Source organism: Lactuca saligna, chromosome 5, assembly GCF_052625555.1.
Source record: "Lactuca saligna cultivar CGN05327 chromosome 5, ASM5262555v1, whole genome shotgun sequence".
In the NCBI taxonomy this organism is placed as follows: Eukaryota; Viridiplantae; Streptophyta; class Magnoliopsida; order Asterales; family Asteraceae; genus Lactuca; species Lactuca saligna.
Genome location: NC_136421.1, coordinates 3,115,297 through 3,133,338, shown reverse-complemented (window position 1 = coordinate 3,133,338; position 18,042 = coordinate 3,115,297). Strand labels below are relative to the sequence as shown.

At 39.3% G+C, this 18,042-nt stretch overlaps 1 long non-coding RNA gene and 1 pseudogene across 2 annotated transcripts; one reads left to right on the top strand and one right to left on the bottom strand.

Annotated features, from left to right (window-relative positions):
* The first annotated feature begins 14,804 nt into the window (after positions 1-14,804).
* On the top strand, positions 14,805-17,651 carry LOC144997115 (uncharacterized). 2 transcript variants are annotated; one of them, XR_013659707.1, is made up of 6 exons: positions 14,805-15,078; positions 15,533-15,655; positions 15,952-16,155; positions 16,228-16,396; positions 16,500-16,571; positions 16,659-17,651. It is a non-coding gene; the product is annotated as an uncharacterized LOC144997115 (long non-coding RNA). The 2 variants fall into 2 exon arrangements; XR_013659706.1 differs by having other exon boundaries at positions 16,656-17,651.
* Positions 15,746-17,500, bottom strand: LOC144997114 (desmethyl-deoxy-podophyllotoxin synthase-like; annotated as a pseudogene).
* Positions 17,652-18,042: the final 391 nt, after the last annotated feature.

The following is an 18,042-nucleotide window of genomic DNA, read 5'->3' as shown; positions in this document are numbered from 1 at the left end:
AAGGGCAGCATAAGAGGTATGTTTTCTTACTTTTGTTTTTGTTTTCTGGGGTTGATGTAATTAGCATTAATCCATAGATCCACAGGTTGCATGTACACATAGGTATATCATTGTTTCGATTATTTTCGCTGCCTAGTTTTAGAGTGTATTTGATGCGTAGGTAACCCAACAATGTTATGGAATTCGGGTGAAAGTTGGGACACTTACTTGCCCTTGGCTGATTTTTCATACAACAACAGCCATCACTCTAGTATTGGGATGCATCCCTTTGAGCTTTTGTACGGGAGGAGGTGCCAAAATCATATTTGTTGGGAGAGGTAGGGTTGAGAGTGATGGGAAGCACTTAGATAGTGCTTAAGATGACAGAGCAGATCCAGTAGATTAGACAGAGGTTGTTAACGGCCCATAGTCGTCAGAGGAGTTATGCATACCGGAGACGATCCGAGCTAGAGTTTCAGGTCGGTGATTTGTCCTCCTGAAGGTATCCCCATGGAAGGGGTGATCCAATTCAGGAATCGGAGCAAGTTGGGCCCTAGATACAATGGTCCTTTCTGGGTGATTGCTCGAGTGGGTAAGGTAGCTTATCGGTTAGAGCTGCCTTCAGAGTTGAGCTAGATTCATAACACCTTCAACGTGTCCCAGCTAAGGAAGTGTATAGCTGATGAGACGGTAGTGGTCGCTTTAGATGACATTCAAGTGGATGATCTCCTGAACCACATTGAGAAGCCAGTGACGATTTTGGGTAAGAAGGTGAAGGTCTTGAGGAATAAAGAGGTGTATTTTGTTAAGGTTCAGTGGCAGCATCGGAAGGGATCCGGGTGGACTTGGGAGCCGGAGTCTGATATGCGTGAGCAGTACCCATAGTCGTTTCTAGGAAACGACTTTGAGGGCGAAGTCTGATTCTAGTGGGGAGGAATTGTAACATCTCAACTCCTAGGTATAATATTTAATTTATTATGTTCATTTTGGCAGGGCAACTCGACGAGTTGGAGGCCCCAACTCGTCGAGTAGAGATGGAGAAGCCTCATGATTTTCAGAGTCTACTCGACGAGTTGGAGGACCCCAACTCGACGAGTAGGAGCCAAGTGTGGAAACCATAATTTTCAGGGTTTTCACCCTATTTAAAGAGCCTTAAGCCCTTCATTCCGCCTCCTTGATCATTTTAGCACCCTAAGAGAAAACATAAATGAGCTGGTATCATCTGTGTGTGTGTGTGAGAGAGAGAGAGAGAGAGAGGATAAAAGTGTGTGATTTGGTGCATTATTTGAAGGAGTTGGAGGAGCAAAAGGCGTGGAACGAGAAGGAGCCCTTGGATCCAGTATTCTTTCAGTGTTAGCTGTAGGTAAAAAGCTAATACATTGACCATTTGTTTGTTAAATCTCTTCTATAGGGATTTTATGGCCATTTCCATCATCTCTTTGAGTCCCTTAGTTGTTTGAGCATGCTTTGAAAATGAGACTTCAGATCTGGACAGTATGAGGTCCCTTGGGACTAAAGATTCAATCTTAATCAAGCTATTGGCCAACTTTCTTGTATTAAACCGTTTATTGAGCTTTGGGTTGGTGAACCTAGCCCTAGTTGCCATGCATGAACGTAATTCTTGCAGCTTTATGTGGTATTTCAGCCTTGGAAGGCTAGATCTGGAGTATGGAACCTTAGTTATGCTTAAAAACGTTTGAATGAGAGAATGGACTGAAGGGACTCAACGAGTTGGTTAGGGTTTTCCTTGAAAGTCTAAACGTGATGCAAACTCGACGAGTTGGCGAGACAACTCGGTGACTTGAGTTGGATTTTTTCGATATTTCACAGAAATGAAGGAACTCGACGAGTTGGGTCAACATGGTCTGTTGACTCAAGTGTTGAATTACATTGATTTTTAGGGTTTGTACAAGTCATGGATTATGGAGACCATGGAGGGGTAAAATGGTCTTTCACCCTCTCCGAGAAAAGGAGTTAACATAACATCTTAAGTTTGTTATTATGATTGTTAATTAGAGGTTATTATGTATATGTAAGTGGAGTCTAGACCTACCGTTGAGTACGAGACTTTCTTGTTCTACCTACGAGGTGAGTCTTCTCACTATACTTACCTGAGTGGTAATACTGTGAGATCAGAGGGTCTTAATGGAGTTATTGACCAGAGGGTCTTATGTGCTTATACTGAGTTATGTGATATTATGCATTTTGTCTTTGTGATTTATGCTATATATATTATTTTGTGCTTTATTAAGTTAGGACCCGAAGGTCCAACCCGAGTTGTGGGACCGGAGGGTCTTCACTGAGACACATGACCGGAGGGTCTTCACCGAGTTGTAGCCATGAGTGGCTAATTATATGTGTGTGGTATTTTGGGGAACTCACTAAGCTCCATGCTTACAGTGTTGTGTGTGATGTGTTTCTGGTACCTCTCAGGATCGCAAGAAGGCGTTGGCTTGATTGTACACACCATTTTGAGATTATGTTTTGATGATTCTAGGATATTGTCAAACATTTTTATGTCTTGTGTGTTGAACAACTTATACTTTTGGTTTTAAGAAATTTGAAATTATGTATATTGTGGTTTTAAAAATGAAATTTTTGTTTGAAAATTTTAGAGTGTTACAGCAGGTGTCTAGCATTGACATAGATAAAATGATTGCAGGTTTCTAGCATTGACATAGTTAAATTGAGTGCAAGTGTTCTTGTCATACATAAACTTTTACATAAATGTTGTTGTTATGGAGAAAATAATGTGATCTAAGGATCTATATATTACATATTTGGATATTGGATGATGTGTTTATTATATATGCAAAAAATAGTTTAGAGGGTTAAAATAGTCATTTTTTTAAGAGGTAGACATTCAGTTGTTTAACCAAACATCAGTTTATTGTTCAGATACAGTGTAACATCCGGATTTCCAGGTATTATATTTTAATTATCTATTTTGAGTTTAGAAGAGGGACTCGATGAGTTGACGCTTAAACTCGTCGAGTAGGATCGCGACTGCTGACTGGATTTAATGAATGGACTCGACGAGTCGGCGAGTTGACTCGACAAGTCCATGCTATGGATAGAAACCCTAAATCTTTGGGCCTGTGACCTATTTAAGGGTCCTTATAGCCCTCAATTGTGTCTACCATTCCAGAGAAAAGAACCCTAGTGAGCTTGAGCGTATAGTGTGAGAGGAGGTGTAACATCTGGATATTTAGGCTTGGAAATTTGAGTATTTTGTTTTGGGATATGAAGAGACTCGGCGAGTTGAAGCCTCAACTCGTCGAGTAGGATCGCGACTTGGTGACCTGTTTAATGAAGGGACTCGACGAGTCGGGTATCTGGACTCGCCGAGTCAGCGTTGTTAAGGAAAAACCTAAATCCTCGGACCTGAGCCCTATTTAAAGGACCTTATATCCCTCTTGTGCGGCTATCAATCCAGAGAGAGATACCCTAGAGAGCTTGAGTGATGAGTGGGAGAGATCAAGCCATTTTGAGCATTCTTGGTGTGATTTTGCTAGGGAGAAGTCATTTCCAGCAAAGGGAGGTCAAGGGAGTTGTTGATTCAGAGTTCCTGAGCTCGTATCTTCATTGAAGAGGTATCAAATCGATTTCTATTTTCTGTTTTGGTTGAGATTGGTGATTTTAGGGTTTTCTACACCTTTCTATGGCTTGTAGTGAGGAGTATAGGGTCCCTTTGTGTGAGAGGTCCCAGATCTGGACCCATAGAGGTCCATAGAGCCTTATTTTGTATGCTTTATGTTGGTTCATTGAGGGAATAAGACTTTGATGCCATTTTAGGAGCCATTTCTCCAAGGAAAGCCTTGTGAGCTTTGCATGTATGTCAAGCCTCGACCTTTACGTGGTTATTGGTCGTAAGGAAGCCAGATCTATGGATTAGAGGAACAGATTTGACCTCAAAAGATCAGATGAGTGTTGTCATGGATGCAACTTGCTGAGTCCATGGGAAGACTCGACGAGTTGAGTTGGGTTGCCCCACGATTCGAATCCAGTGGAAACCCGTCGAGTGGAAGGTTCACTCGACGAGTCAAGTGAGGCCTTGGAGGAGTCAGAAGACACACATGGACTCGCCGAGTCACCCTTGTGTACTCGATGAGTATGGTCAGAGTTGGCCGTTGACTTGAGTTGACTTCTGTTGACTTTGGGGTTTGGTCAACATCAGTAATAAAGACCATGGAGGGGTAAAATGGTCTTTTAACCACTACCCGATTAGAGGGGGAAAGAGTAATCGTCGGTTTAATTAGAGTTGAGACTTCGAGTGTTAAGTAGAGATATTTGCCTTATGTGTTAGGCGGTGGCGAGCCTGATATTCAAGTGTAAAGATAACTGCTTTTTGCTTTCTAGGTGAGTCTTCTCACTATACTTTACCTTGAGTGGTGATTAGAGTTATGTGACAGAGTATCTTGTATGCTATTTATGTGATGTGTTGCACTGCATTATTTCTATGTGATTTATGATGTGTGTATTCCAGAGTTTACAGAGTTAGGACCGGAAGGTCCATAGAGTTAGGACCAGAGGGTCCGCAGAGTTAGGGCTAGAGGGCCCACAGAGTTATAGCCTCGAGTGGCTAATATGTGTTATGTGTAGTATTTTGGGGAACTCACTAAACTTCATGCTTACCGTGTTATGTGTTATGTGTTTCAGGTTTCTCTCAGGATCACAGGACAGCACCTGCTCGATTGTACACAATAGAGGAAGAATTATGTTTTTGAGGATCCTGGATTATTATTTAATTGAATATGGATTTTTGTTTGTAATTTAAACAAAATGGGATTTTTACGAAAAGTGATTTAAGATTAAGCGATTTTAAATGAAAATTTTAGTTTCGAAAAAAAATCAGTGTTACAGGAGGAGCCATCTTGAGCCTTGTTGGTGTGATTTTGCAAAGAAGAAGGGAGTTCCAGCAAGGGGGACCAGAGGAGGTTGATATTCTAAGGCATTGAAGCAAAAAGCTTCACTTTGAGGTAACAATTTGACCCTTTCCTTCTGTATGGTGTAGATTATAGCAATCTAGGGTTTTTTGACCCTTTTCTTTAATGGAATATGGAGCATATGAAGTCCTAATGTGGAATAGGCTTTAGATCTGGACCTTAAGAGGTCCATAGAGTCCCAATCTTCCATCTTTATACTATTCCATTGGAGTTGTGAACCTAGGATGCCATTTTAGGAGCTATTTCATCAAATAGAGCCATATGAGTGTTCATAAATATTGGACCTTTACGTGATTATTATGTGTTAGAAGGTCAGATCTATAAGCTAGAGAAACAGATCTGACCTCAGAAGGTCATTTGAGTGTTGGTACAGAGGAAACTCGTCGAGTCTATAAGAGGATTCGACGAGTCAAGTCGGGTTGCCCCGCGATTCGTGACCAAAGGTAACCCGTCGAGTGAAAGGTTAACTTGATGAGTCGAGTGAGGCCTTAGAAGGATTCAGAGGACACGTATGGACTCACCGAGTCACCCTAGTGCACTCGACGATTCTGGTCAAAGTTGGACCGTTGACTGGAGTTGACTTCAGTTGACCTTAGGGTTTTAGTCAAACTGATTCAAGAGAGGTCAGGGAAGGGTAGAATGGTCTTCTACCCATTCTTTAGAGATGAGAACATGAGAGGGTATTGATTATAGATGTTATCATTTTGATAGGAGGAGGCTAGGTCGAGATATCGAGCACGAGAGTTTATCCGACATCATACGACGTGAGTCTTCTCACTATACATTACCTAAAGTGGTATCTATGTGCAGACCGGAGGGTATTATGTGTTTGTGTATGTTTGAGATTATGTGCATTGTGATATATGTATGCTATGAGATATATAAACCGAACTGGAGGGTCTAACGAGTTACGGGATTGGAGCGTCCCGCTGAGACACATTGACCGGAGGGTCATACCGAGTTATAGCCTCGAGTGGCGTATGTGTTGTTTGTGGTATTTTTGGGAACTCACTAAGCATTTATGCTTACCTTGTTATGTGATATGTGTTTCAGGTATCAGCGAGGATCGCGGGAAGGCGCCGGCATGATCTGTACACACTGATGGAGATTTATGTATTTTCAGATTCTGGGATTTGCTTATCGAGATAACATGTAATACATTGAGTTTTTGAGATTATTTTATGAATTATATTATGTTTTTAAAATGAAAAAAAAGTTGTTCTGAAACTCACGTCGTTACATACAGATTCATAAAGAGCCTTTGCATCATCCACACATATGAATCATCTAGATATGAATCTTCCAGATGCTACCAAACCGCCCCTTATTGGAGAACTTTGGAATAATTTCTTTGATGTGATCCCTTGTATCGATAACAATGAGCTTTCTGTAAAGTGCGTTACATTTGATATTATGTTCATTTCTCTTTTTGTTTCCTGGATTAGATGAATCATGCTAATTTGGGGAATATATTACTAGTTATATATGCTTAGGGCCGTTGTATGTTTATGGAATTGTGCGTGTCTACTATCCATATTGTTTAATAGGAGCTATTCTCTTCTAGGCCACCTTTTGTTGGAAAATTTAGTATAAATATTTATATTTTTACTAAATTTTGACATATATAAATATATACATATGTTGTATATATAATTAACTCTAAGTGGGTTTGTGTTCTCCTCCGTGAGAACTTCAAAACGATATATTATATGTCCAAAATGGAGTATATGTGAATGAGATATCGATACTCAAAGATGGGTATTTGAGAATAAATTTAGCAAAATCGATGAATGTGGGAATGAGTCCTACATTGGTAGAAAGACCAAACTCAACAAATTTTATAAGCTTGAATGCATGAAAGGCTTACAAGCTTGTATCTATGGTTTTACTACAATTACTACCCGCGTGCAGGGGGTGCAAATCTTGGATTTCGTAGACCAAAAACACCGAACTTGTGCATGGGAGCGACCTGCGGACACAAATGCAGCTCCGAAAACTCAGGCTCGTGCTACCCTCGTTTTTGCTAAACTTGACAGTTTCGTCCCTATTTTGAATTTTGTAACGGAAGCATTAATTATAGGAAATTAATGACATGACATTTATTGGCATTCAATGCTCAATCAATTCCTTAATATCGAATTGATTTGTTTCCATTACGTATTCAACTATAAAAGGAGACCTCTACCATCTCACACTACACACGAATGAAAATACTCTTCTTCGTCCTCCTTCTCTGTACACCTATTTCCGACGACTCTTTCAGGCAAATGGAAATATCCAGCAATGGAAATATCCGAAAATACACATACTATTAAGGTTGTTGTACCATGGGAACAGACGGTGAATCTGTTTAAGGGAATCGAGTCCAACTCGAGCCTCAACCACCACGTTTTACTACTAATCTTTTTCTTACAGGAAGATTTCAAGAAGAAAACAAAGTCCATACACTAACAGTATTAAACATACTTTCTTTATTATTTGTTCTAAATCTTTCGTTTTTCTATTCTTTTTTTTTTTCTAAATCGATCTTCTGTCGATTTTTTCCTTTAATCAATTTAACTATGGTTGGCATTCTTTCAGAATGACTGGGACTCCTCCTGCTGCTACTACCCCTATTATGAACCTAAATGCACTGGCTCCAAACATCATGGCTAATCATGCTGGGAGACCTGAAACATTTTATGGTCTGAACTTCAAGAGGTGGCAGCGGAAGATACTATTCTACTTGACCACTTTGAACCTGGCTCGGTTCCTAACAGAAACTGCTCCTGTAACTATTGAGGGGCAGGCTGATGCTCAATTTGTGAATGCAGTGGATGCATGGAAGCATTCAGAAAATATATGCCGCAACTATGCATTGAATGGGCTAATTGATGCACTTTATAATGTCTATTGTAAAGTTGCAATTGCTAAGGAACTATGGGAGTCTTTGGAAATGAATTGTAAGACAGAAGATATTGTTACCAAGAAGCATGTTGTTGTTAAATTCTTGGAATCCAAAATGGTTGACTCAAAATCTGTTATGATTCAAGTCCAAGACCTTCAGGTCATCATACGTGATAACAATGCAGAAGGGATGGATCTTAATGAGTCATTCCAAGTTGCATCAATGGTTGAAAATGTAACACCCTCTTCTGAAAGTATTCATTTACGGATTTTAGAGGCTAAGGTTAGGTGTAACGCCCATGTTTCTGGGCTTGCCATTTTTAGCAATGTAATAGTCTAGGTTAACCTTTGTAACCCTAATTTGAAATAATAAGAACGTATTATTTGAGTATTATGTGTTTTGTGCTTAATTGCTTAATTGTGTGATATGATTAATTAAGAATAAAATAAGCGTCAAATTTGAAGTGTGGGATAATACCAATATCTTTGCATAAAGATGTAGTCGTCGAAACAAGGATTCCGAAGATATAAAGAATGCCAAAATCCGAGTTATAACGAAGAAGTTATGACATGTCGAAGTTTCGCGACAGAACCGACAACGCTGAATGACGTAAAAAGTGAAATTTACGTTAGAGCGATATTTAGCCTTAGTGATCTAAACGAAATTCGTAGAGTTTGTTAAACCGAGAGCGTGCATAAAAAGAACGCCAAAATCTGACTTCGTATGACGAAGTTATGATTTATTGAAGTTTCGACTTAGCGGCATGCAGCCCGAAATACTCGATTTGAGATCGAGCGGTTTTTAGCCGAAGCAATCTAAACGAGAATCAAAGATCTCGTTATTGGTATCGAAGCGATAAAAAGTTAGGCGAGAACGAACGTCAAACGAAGAAGTTATGAATTTATAACGAAATTTTCTGTCCCGGCCTATTAAAAATAAATAATAAAAATAAAGTCAAAGTTAGCCGACGGAGTCTAAACGAAAGTTGTAGAGCGTAGTCTCACCTTCGCGTGGATATAAAGAACGTCGAAAACGGAGTTCGTATGAAGAAGATATGAATTTTCGAAGTTTATTAAATAATTAATAATTAAATTTAATTATTAAATCTCGGTATTATCCGAAGACGAGTCATCGAACTCATCCGAAGTACGCCCTGCGTACACCGAGGTATGTCGACACTTCGGATGACGCATGCAGTGACGTTTCGGAGGCAGTACGCCCCGCGTACTGCAGTACACCCCGCGTACTCCGAGGCTCCAGCCTCTATAAATAGGATCCGAAGGCAGCCGACTCCTTTGCTATTTTTCTCTCTTCTCTCTACCGTTTTGCATCGATTTGCGTGCCAGAAGTACCCCGAAGCCCCGGTAATATTTCCGAGCCCCGAAGCAAGTTTCGAAGCCCCGAAGATCCCGAGAAGTGCGATTCCCGAGCCGAAGCTCTGCCCGCGAGAAGTTCGATTTTTGTAGAGATCTTCCAGATCTGCTGAAGAATACTACTTTTGCAAGTCGTAGTGTTGTCCGATCATCTTCTGATCAAGTGAGTGTATACTACATTTCATAAACACGATAATAATACAAGTATGGTTTGAGTGTATTAAGTATATTGTTGTTTATATGTGTGAGTGTGTGGTTACTTTCTTCTAACGCATAATTATTAAGTATTTAATATAAAAATATGTGTTATGTGTATATTTTGTTGTTATATGCGTGAATGTATATTCACTTTCTTCTATCTCATAGATACGATTTATTCTCTATGAAATACGTGTTATGTGTATGTGTCTCATCTGTTGTTTTGGAATATGTATTGAATGAGAATGCTATACAGGTTTTAAACTATGTATAAAAATATACATTTTTATCTACTAATATGTCGGGTAGAACATGGGTAGATAGTTGGTGTGTAATAAACAGATGAGAGGCCTCGTTGTTGTTTTGATTCAGTCATCTAGCGGAGTTTAGATGACGACCACAGACTTTTCTAGACAGTCCTGTGGAACGCTAGTAGGTTCACCACCTGTAGGTGTTAATGAACTTGGGTGTTCATTCGTTGTACTCCATCCCCCCTCATGGTTGCCTTATTTGACATATATTGTCGGGAAACCCCCGAATGCATGTGTTGTCGCCCCGATGAAATATTCTAAGACTAGGTCCCTCGTGTTAGTTGTTTTAGGGACGTAAAGTGAGAATAACGGGAATGGGTAATTAGGTTATTGTTGATTGGTGGAATGAAATATAATTATTTATTGTGGGTTGAAAACCCTATATGCTCACCATGCTCCCAAGCCTGACCCACTCAGTTTTATTTGTATTACAGGAAGTGGCGCAAGGGCATGAGATGGATGAACCATCAAGTTGTTTTGTTTACAAGTCTGTATATGTATATATTTGTTGAATGACTTGTAATGTTATAGTTTATGCTTTATGGTCTGTATCGGACATGACATCTCGACTTTTGATAATATAATGAAAATACATTTCTTTTATGAAATGCTTCGGTAAACATTGTTTTATCACGTTTTGTTTTTGGGAACAAATTCTGCAACTATTTCAAATCAAAAGGATTTACTCTGAAATTATTTTAAAAGCATAAATGAAAATCGGTCTTTTCTAGCCGAGATTTTGGGGATGTCACATTAGGGGCATTTTGGTCTTTTATGGTTTTTGAGTTGTTATTCGAGAAGTTTTTGGGTCGGGGTGTGTCGCTAGAAGCGTAGTACTTCTTGCCACCTTTTCATGGATATAAAGTTCATCAGAAAAGGACCTCGGATAAGGAAGATATGACACTTTGAAGTTATTGGCATAAATGGTCCCTAATGGAAAAAGAGTGATAAGGAAGGACCTTGCATGCAAATAGGAAGGCGCAAGCGTACACCCAGCGTAATCTGGGTTACGCCCCGCGTATAAAGGGAAATGGTCGTGGGTGCCTTAGGCGTACGCCCAACGTACAGGAAGTACGCCCAACGTACGTCCAGAGTCCAGAAAACCCTAATTCATGGTCAAGCACTATATAAGGAATGATATGCCTCAAGAGTTAGTCTCCATTTCACCCTTGAACAACCACCACGAGACCCTAACCTTCCTTTGAGTGTTTTTGGAGCTTTGGAGGCTTTTGGAGAGTATTTTAGTGTTGTAAATCCATTTTCTCAAGCAAGTGAAGAACAAGGAAGGTGGTGGACTGAAGGAGAAGATATAGATCTGGGGTTATTGCTTCATTTCAGACTTCCTGGAGGTATAAAGCTATAAACTTTCCTTAAGCATGCTTAGATCTAGTGTTGTTTGGTTTTGGAGTCTTTTTGGTCCCAAGATTAGAGCTTTATGATGCAAATTCGGTACCTAGTCTTAGAGTTGCTATTTCCAGTTCTAAATGAGTCCCTAATGTAGAAAGTTGCCATCTTGATGGCTCATTTGTGTTCATGCATGAGATCTAGACATTGTATGGAAGTAGAATATCATATTTGGAGTTTGGGTTTGTTTGGGCCAAGTAAAGTCACAAAGTCAATGACTTTATGGGTTAAGACATAGAAAAGGACCAGGATCTGTGATTGTAGCTTTTAAAGTGGAGTATTAAGCACTTAATGAGAAATGGACTTAGCAGGGGGGTTATGTTGCGCGTACGTGAAGCTACTCCCAACGTACGCACCACTTAGTCATTACGCTTAACGTACGTGGATGTACACCCAGCATACTCTGTCAGTTGGACCTTGTGCTTTTGGGCCACGGTTTGGGTCATGCTTTGGGTCTTTCGGCCTTGGTGGGCCATTAGAAGTCAGATAAGTTGGGCCAAGAATATATTTGGGCTTAGGGAAAGGCCTAATAGAGGGATTGGGGCCCAATTTAGCAAATTGGGCCATTAGTGGGCCGCTAGTGGGCTTGGGGAGCTTACTTAGTGTTGGGCCTTAGTTTTTGGAGTAGGTTGGACTAGGAGGGTAAAATGGTCATTTTACCATAAAGAGAATTATTGGTATGGGCTAAAATGATATTTTGGTTTTGGTAGCTCGGGAGCCGGAGGATCACTAGTTCGGGAATTTCCAGCTAGCAGCCAGTGGAACATCAGCGAATTTTCAGCAGTGCAAGGTGAGTTTTCCTCTAGTAAGGACAGGTCTAAGGCACCAATGTCGGCCCATGTATGTAGTTGCAGTATGTTGGGGTCAGCCCAATGCAATTTATATGTTTCCGGACTTCGGTCCAATGTCAGGGGGTCCCGAGAAGTATTTAAGTATGCGTGATGTCTTTGTGATTCATGCAGGTTATATGATATGTGCTATGTGTTCTGGACTTCGGTCCGATGTCGGGGCAAGCCCGATGTATGTTAGTTTACATGTTGTGAGTTATGTGTTTCAGGGTAAGCCCGCTGTCGGGGCAAGCCTGATGTATGTTAGCTATTATTCCATGTATTATGTGTTACGGGGCAAGCCCGATGTATGCTAGTTTATATGTTATATGTTATATGTTCCGAGCTTCGGTCCGATGTCGGGGCAAGCCAGTGCAGATTATGTGATTATGTTATGTGTTTATGATATATATGCTATGTTGTGAATGTGTCGGGGGTAAGCTTGATGTCGGGGTGAGTCTGATGCCCGATGCGGTCGGATGCCGGGGTGAGCCCGATGTCGGATAGGAGTCTGATGTCGGGATTCATCCCGGTGCAGTTAGGAGTAGTCCCAAAGTTATATTTATGTTATGTGTTTATGTTTATATGTGTACCGGATTACGGTCTGATGCCAGGCACGTCTCAATGCAGTGGGCTAGGCCCAATTTTATGTGATTATGTGTATGGTATGTGGTAGTATGGGGAGACTCACTAAGCTTCGTGCTTATAGTTTTCAGTTTTGGTTTCAGGTATTCCCAGTAGTGGAGGGAAGAGCTCAGGTTGATCACATGACACCCACCAAAGGAGTTTTAGCCTGGGATGTTTACTCTGATAAAATGAACAAGTGTTTTGAAATGAACCTCTGATTTGATATAATGACTAATGTTTATGGATGATTGATTTTATAATTATGGCTTGGTTAATGATTTAAAAACAAAATTTTTGGTTACGATTTTTGGGATGTTTCAAAAAAGCTTCCTCCCGGTTGGATAGACTTCAAAAACTACCTTAGGCATAAGCGAAAGGAGATGTCTGTGGAGGAACTGGTGGTGCGTCTTCGCATTGAAGAAGACAATCGAATGGCCTTGAAGAAAGGCAGTGAAGTTGAATCTTCTAAGGTTCATATGGTTGAATCTGGTCAAACTTCCAAGAGCAAAAGCAAGGGACCTCAGAAAAGGAAAGCAAAGGGAAAAAAAACTTAGGCCCCAAGGTAGGAACTTTCAAGAAGAAGTTCAAGTGCTACAACTGTGGCCAACCGGGTCATGCGGCTTCGGAGTGCCCGCAACCTGAGCGGGAAAATCGGCAAGAAAACATGGTGAATGATAACATGGAGTTGGTGGTCATGATAACTGATCTCACGGCTATGGTTTCTGAAGTGAACCTCATGAATACAAATTCAAAGGAGTGGTGGATTGACACGGGGGCTACCGCCATGTGTGTCATGATAAGAGTGTTTTCAACACCTACAAGGAAGTTGAAGATGGTGAAAAGCTCTACATGGGAAATGCAGCTACCGCGGATATCAAAGGTGTTGGTGATGTTATTCTAAAAATGACTTCGGGGAAATATGTGAAACTTAAGGATGTTTTGTATGTTCCTGAACTTCGTAAGAATCTATTGTCGGGTGGTTTGTTGAATCAATTTGGTTTTGAGCTTGTGTTTGAGCCGGACAAATTTGTTTTGTCCAAAAATGGTATGTTTGTGGGGAAAGGATATGCCTTGAATGGCATGTTCAAATTGAATGTAATTGTGACAAACAAAATTAATAATGTAAGTTTTAGTTCTGCTTATTTGCTTGGGTGTTCAAATGTTTGGCATGGTCGCGTAAGACATGTAAATTACAATTCTATTAAGGGACTAATTAAACGAGACTACATACCAAAACTTCATATTGACTCAAATTACAAATGCCCCACATGTGTTGAAACCAAACAAACTAGATTATTTTTCCAAACAATCAAAAGAAACATCGAACCTCTTGATTTAATTCACACTAATGTGTGTGATTTAAAGTCAATTCCTACTTAAGGTGGGAACAAATACTTCATTACGTTCATCGATGATAGCACGAAATATTGTTACATATATTTACTCAAAAGTAAAGATGAAGCAATAGACAAGTTTGTCTTGTACAAAAAATGAAGTTGAGAATCAACTCAACAAGAGAATTAAAGTAGTTAGAAGTGATAGAGGTGGAGAATCCTTATGCTGAATTTTGTGCAAAAAATGGAATTCATCATGAATTCACATCACCCTGTTCACCTCAATCCAATGAAATTGTTGAATGAAAGAACCGTACCTTGAAAGAAATGATAACGCCATGATAATTAGTTCGGTGTAAACCAGTCAATTTTTTTCTAGACTGATTGTGTATCTTCTCATACTCTTGGGGTGTATAAGTCGGCTATTCAAACTCTATAACTGCTAATATGGACTTTTAAACCTTTATCGGCCTTGGGGCTCTCTACTGAGATAAATTTGATGATTACATTACAAGTCTAATAGAAACCGACTAAAAATATCGATCAAGCTTAATGATGATGGTTACTCTATTGAGACTTTATCTTCAAACTGACAACTTAGCAAGGCTTCTTAGACCGGAGGATGTGAGAGGGATTCTTCCCTCACTTTTGGTGGGTCATACCCCTTTTTCCCTCACTTTCCTTTCCCTCACCAAAAAATCAAGAAATCAGTGGGAAGCCCTTCCCTCACTTTTTTTTTTAAATATATTTCATACATATATTATACTCATTTTGTAGGTAATTAAAAACCATAAATTTTGATATATTTTTTATATTTTTATAATAAGTATATAATTTTATAAATTTAAAAAAAATAATAATAATAATAATACCTTACCAATCAAAAGAGAAAAGAAAGTGTAGGACCCCTCCGCCACCTCTTTTCCCGCACTCCTTTTCCTCACCCACGGAGTGTGGTGTTCAAGAGGGCTCCTTTTCCCGCACTCCTTTCCCTCCTTTGCCTCACCCCACTCCGTCGTCCGTCCTTAGGCAGTCTAAGAAGTACTTCAAGCTGTTGCAGTCAGCCTCACTTTGGGTTTGGGAAAACACTGATGCTCGCATGTCATGGAATCTTCAACAGCATATATTTACAAAATTCATCTACAAACAACATATATAAAATAAAACCCTCTCTCTCTCTCTCTCATAAGGGGTAACGATCTTTGTCTTTAAGGATGATATTTTGAGAGCAATTTTTGTGTGAGTTTTTTGTAACCGCGTGAGAATTCATATCAAATCTAAGTTTTCAATTTGAATTAGATTGGTAAGAATTGTACATGTGTTCTTCACCCGCTTTAGAAACTGTAGTGTAATTTTCCATTGATGAAATGAAATTTTACATTCCATTGATTATGTTGTTTTAGGGTTTTAATTGATTATTGTTCCATTATTGGTTTGTATTATCTACAACTCAATTGCTTCATCAGGAACCAACACTATGAATGTATAGTATAAACTTGTTGTATTGAATCCAAGTGACTATTTTGTTGCTTATACTCTATATGGTAGTATGGCCTTCTACTTGTTCTATAACTGTGTTACAGTTAAGATGTTTCAACTTTCAAGTGTCAATGTAGTGCCCTAAGCATCCACAATATTTTTTACAGAATAATTTAAGTGGTTTGGTGGTTATTAATGATTATTGTCTCCTTGATCAATCACATAATAAGTACGAAATCCTTCCCGGAGGTTGGAATCTCAGTTCGTCCCACCTGTGTTTCGAGAAACAGGTAATTCTCCAAAGAATAGTCAGAGACTTTTTATTTCATGCATAATAAATATACGTTCCTATGGGGCATTATTTATAATGTCCAGCCAAACCTAAAGAAATCCTTAATATCAGAAATCCTAAACAAAATCCAAAACTAACACTTTAATAAAAAGGAAACGTGAATCCTGAAGCAATCTTAAAACTTATCCCCAAAGCAATCTTGAACTTATCTCCTGCCACGGTAGACTTGACCAAATCGAATGGGATAGAAAGCAATTATACAACCTGATCTATGTTACATACTTTTGTAAACAGGCTTATAATAAGCTGTTGGAATCAGGATAAGGTCATTTTTTCTTCCAATGGTTACACCAAAGGCTTCAGTCATATCAAGATCCTTGTTGTCTGTTCCATCTGCCAGTTTCCAGTCAAAATGGTAGAGTAAAGATGCCAATGGAAGCTCAACATTTGCTAATCCATATGAAATCCCAGGACATATTCTCCTTCCAGCTCCAAAAGGTATATATTTGAAGTCAAGTCCTCTGTAATCCAAACTGCTGTTTCTGAATCTCTCTGGATGAAAACTTTCAGGTTCATCCCAATACTTGGGATCTCTGTTAATTGCCCATGTATTCACTATCACTCTGCTCTTCACAGGTATTTCGAATCCTTTCATCTCACATCTCTCACTGTTTTCTCTAGGCAGTCCCAAAGGGCCTGGAGGGTGCAACCTCAAAGTTTCTTTTATGACTAATTCTAGGTATTCTAATCCCTTGAATACCTTTTTCATCAAATGTTCCTCGTTTGTCAAACACCTGTCTAACCTCAGCTTGTGCCTTGTTCATTATTTGTGGATTCTTTAGTAGTTCAGACATTGCCCACTCAACTGTTATAGAAGATGATTCACTTCCAGCACTGAAGATATCCTGTGAATGGTATAACAATGAACAAATTTAAGGTATTATAACCAGATGCATGAAGATGGTTACTAACCAAGATAACTGCTTTGATGTCATCAGTAGATAAGGGAATTCCAAGGTCACCACGCTTCTGAACTTTCAACAAAACATCTACTAGGTCTTTATCCGCTTCATCTTCACCATCTGCTGAAATCTTGTGTTCTTCAATAACATTACTCAGAATTTGATCAAATTGTTGATGAACCCTGTCAAGTTTTGGTCGGGTTTTACTAAAGAAGCCAAGTAGTTTCCATGAAGGGAAGAGATCCGCAATGCCAAATCCTGCTCCAAGAGCTACGCTTTCATTAACAAGCGAGATGAATGCATCTTGCTCTTTACATTTTTTTACCAAAAGCCGCTCTTGCAGTGATCCCATAGATTAGGGATGAGAGACTCTTTCCAAGATTAATGAATGATCCTTCACTAATGGAGTTGATGAATTTTGACACCTCTTCTTCTCTTACCCATCCAAATGACTCGACTTGCTTACTACTCAAAAGCTCCAAAGTGCAAATCTTACGGAGCTGCCTCCAGTATTCCCCGTATGAAGAAAACATGATGCCTGCACCATTATATCCCATCACATACGCAGAAAGATGGAAAGGCCTATTTGCAAAAATGGCATCATGTGTTTTCATCACTTGTTTTACTGTTTCGGGTGATGAGGCGACAAAAACAGAATGTTCTCCAAGCTGGAGATGCATCAGAGCTCCGTGTTTATCTGCCAAGTCTCTTAGGCGATGGTGTGGAAGTGATCCAGCAAGATGAAGAACGCTTCCTATAACAGGAAGCTTCCATGGCCCTGGAGGTAACTTTGGTTTAGATTGCTTCAATAGTTTCAGAATCATCAATACCAACAGTGTGAACGCAGAAAGGATTGGAAACAAGCCGAAGCTCAGCTCCATCAGGAGTTATGGGAATTTGAAAAGAAAATAAGGAATATGAAAACTAACAAGATCTCAATGGTGAAGACTGAAGAATGATTATGTTTATATTGTTATCTTCCTTCTTGACTCTGTACATGCTTTAAGTCAATTCAGAAGATGCTGTTTCATAGATTTTAACCTACTATATTGAGATTATGACTGCAATAATTTGTCAATAAAAAACGATGTTTGGTGTAGTAAACTGCAATATATTAATAACAAGAACACCACCATGTGTGGGACTTATTATTACATGATTTGTATTTACTTATTAAATTAGCTTATTACATTAAGTTATTGCATTATAAATATATTAACATATTAAAAAATAGTTTTTTTTATTACAACCATCGGATTTTAAGATCAAACTAACTAGAAGCTAGCCTAAAAATACAACGTTACTTTTTACAAGTAATCAAACACGAAATCAAGAATTCGATGGGAGTGACATCAATAACCAATAAATTGAGGTAAAGAATATGGTGGTGGTTAAAAGTGTCACTAGGAGGCAAGTGACAGTT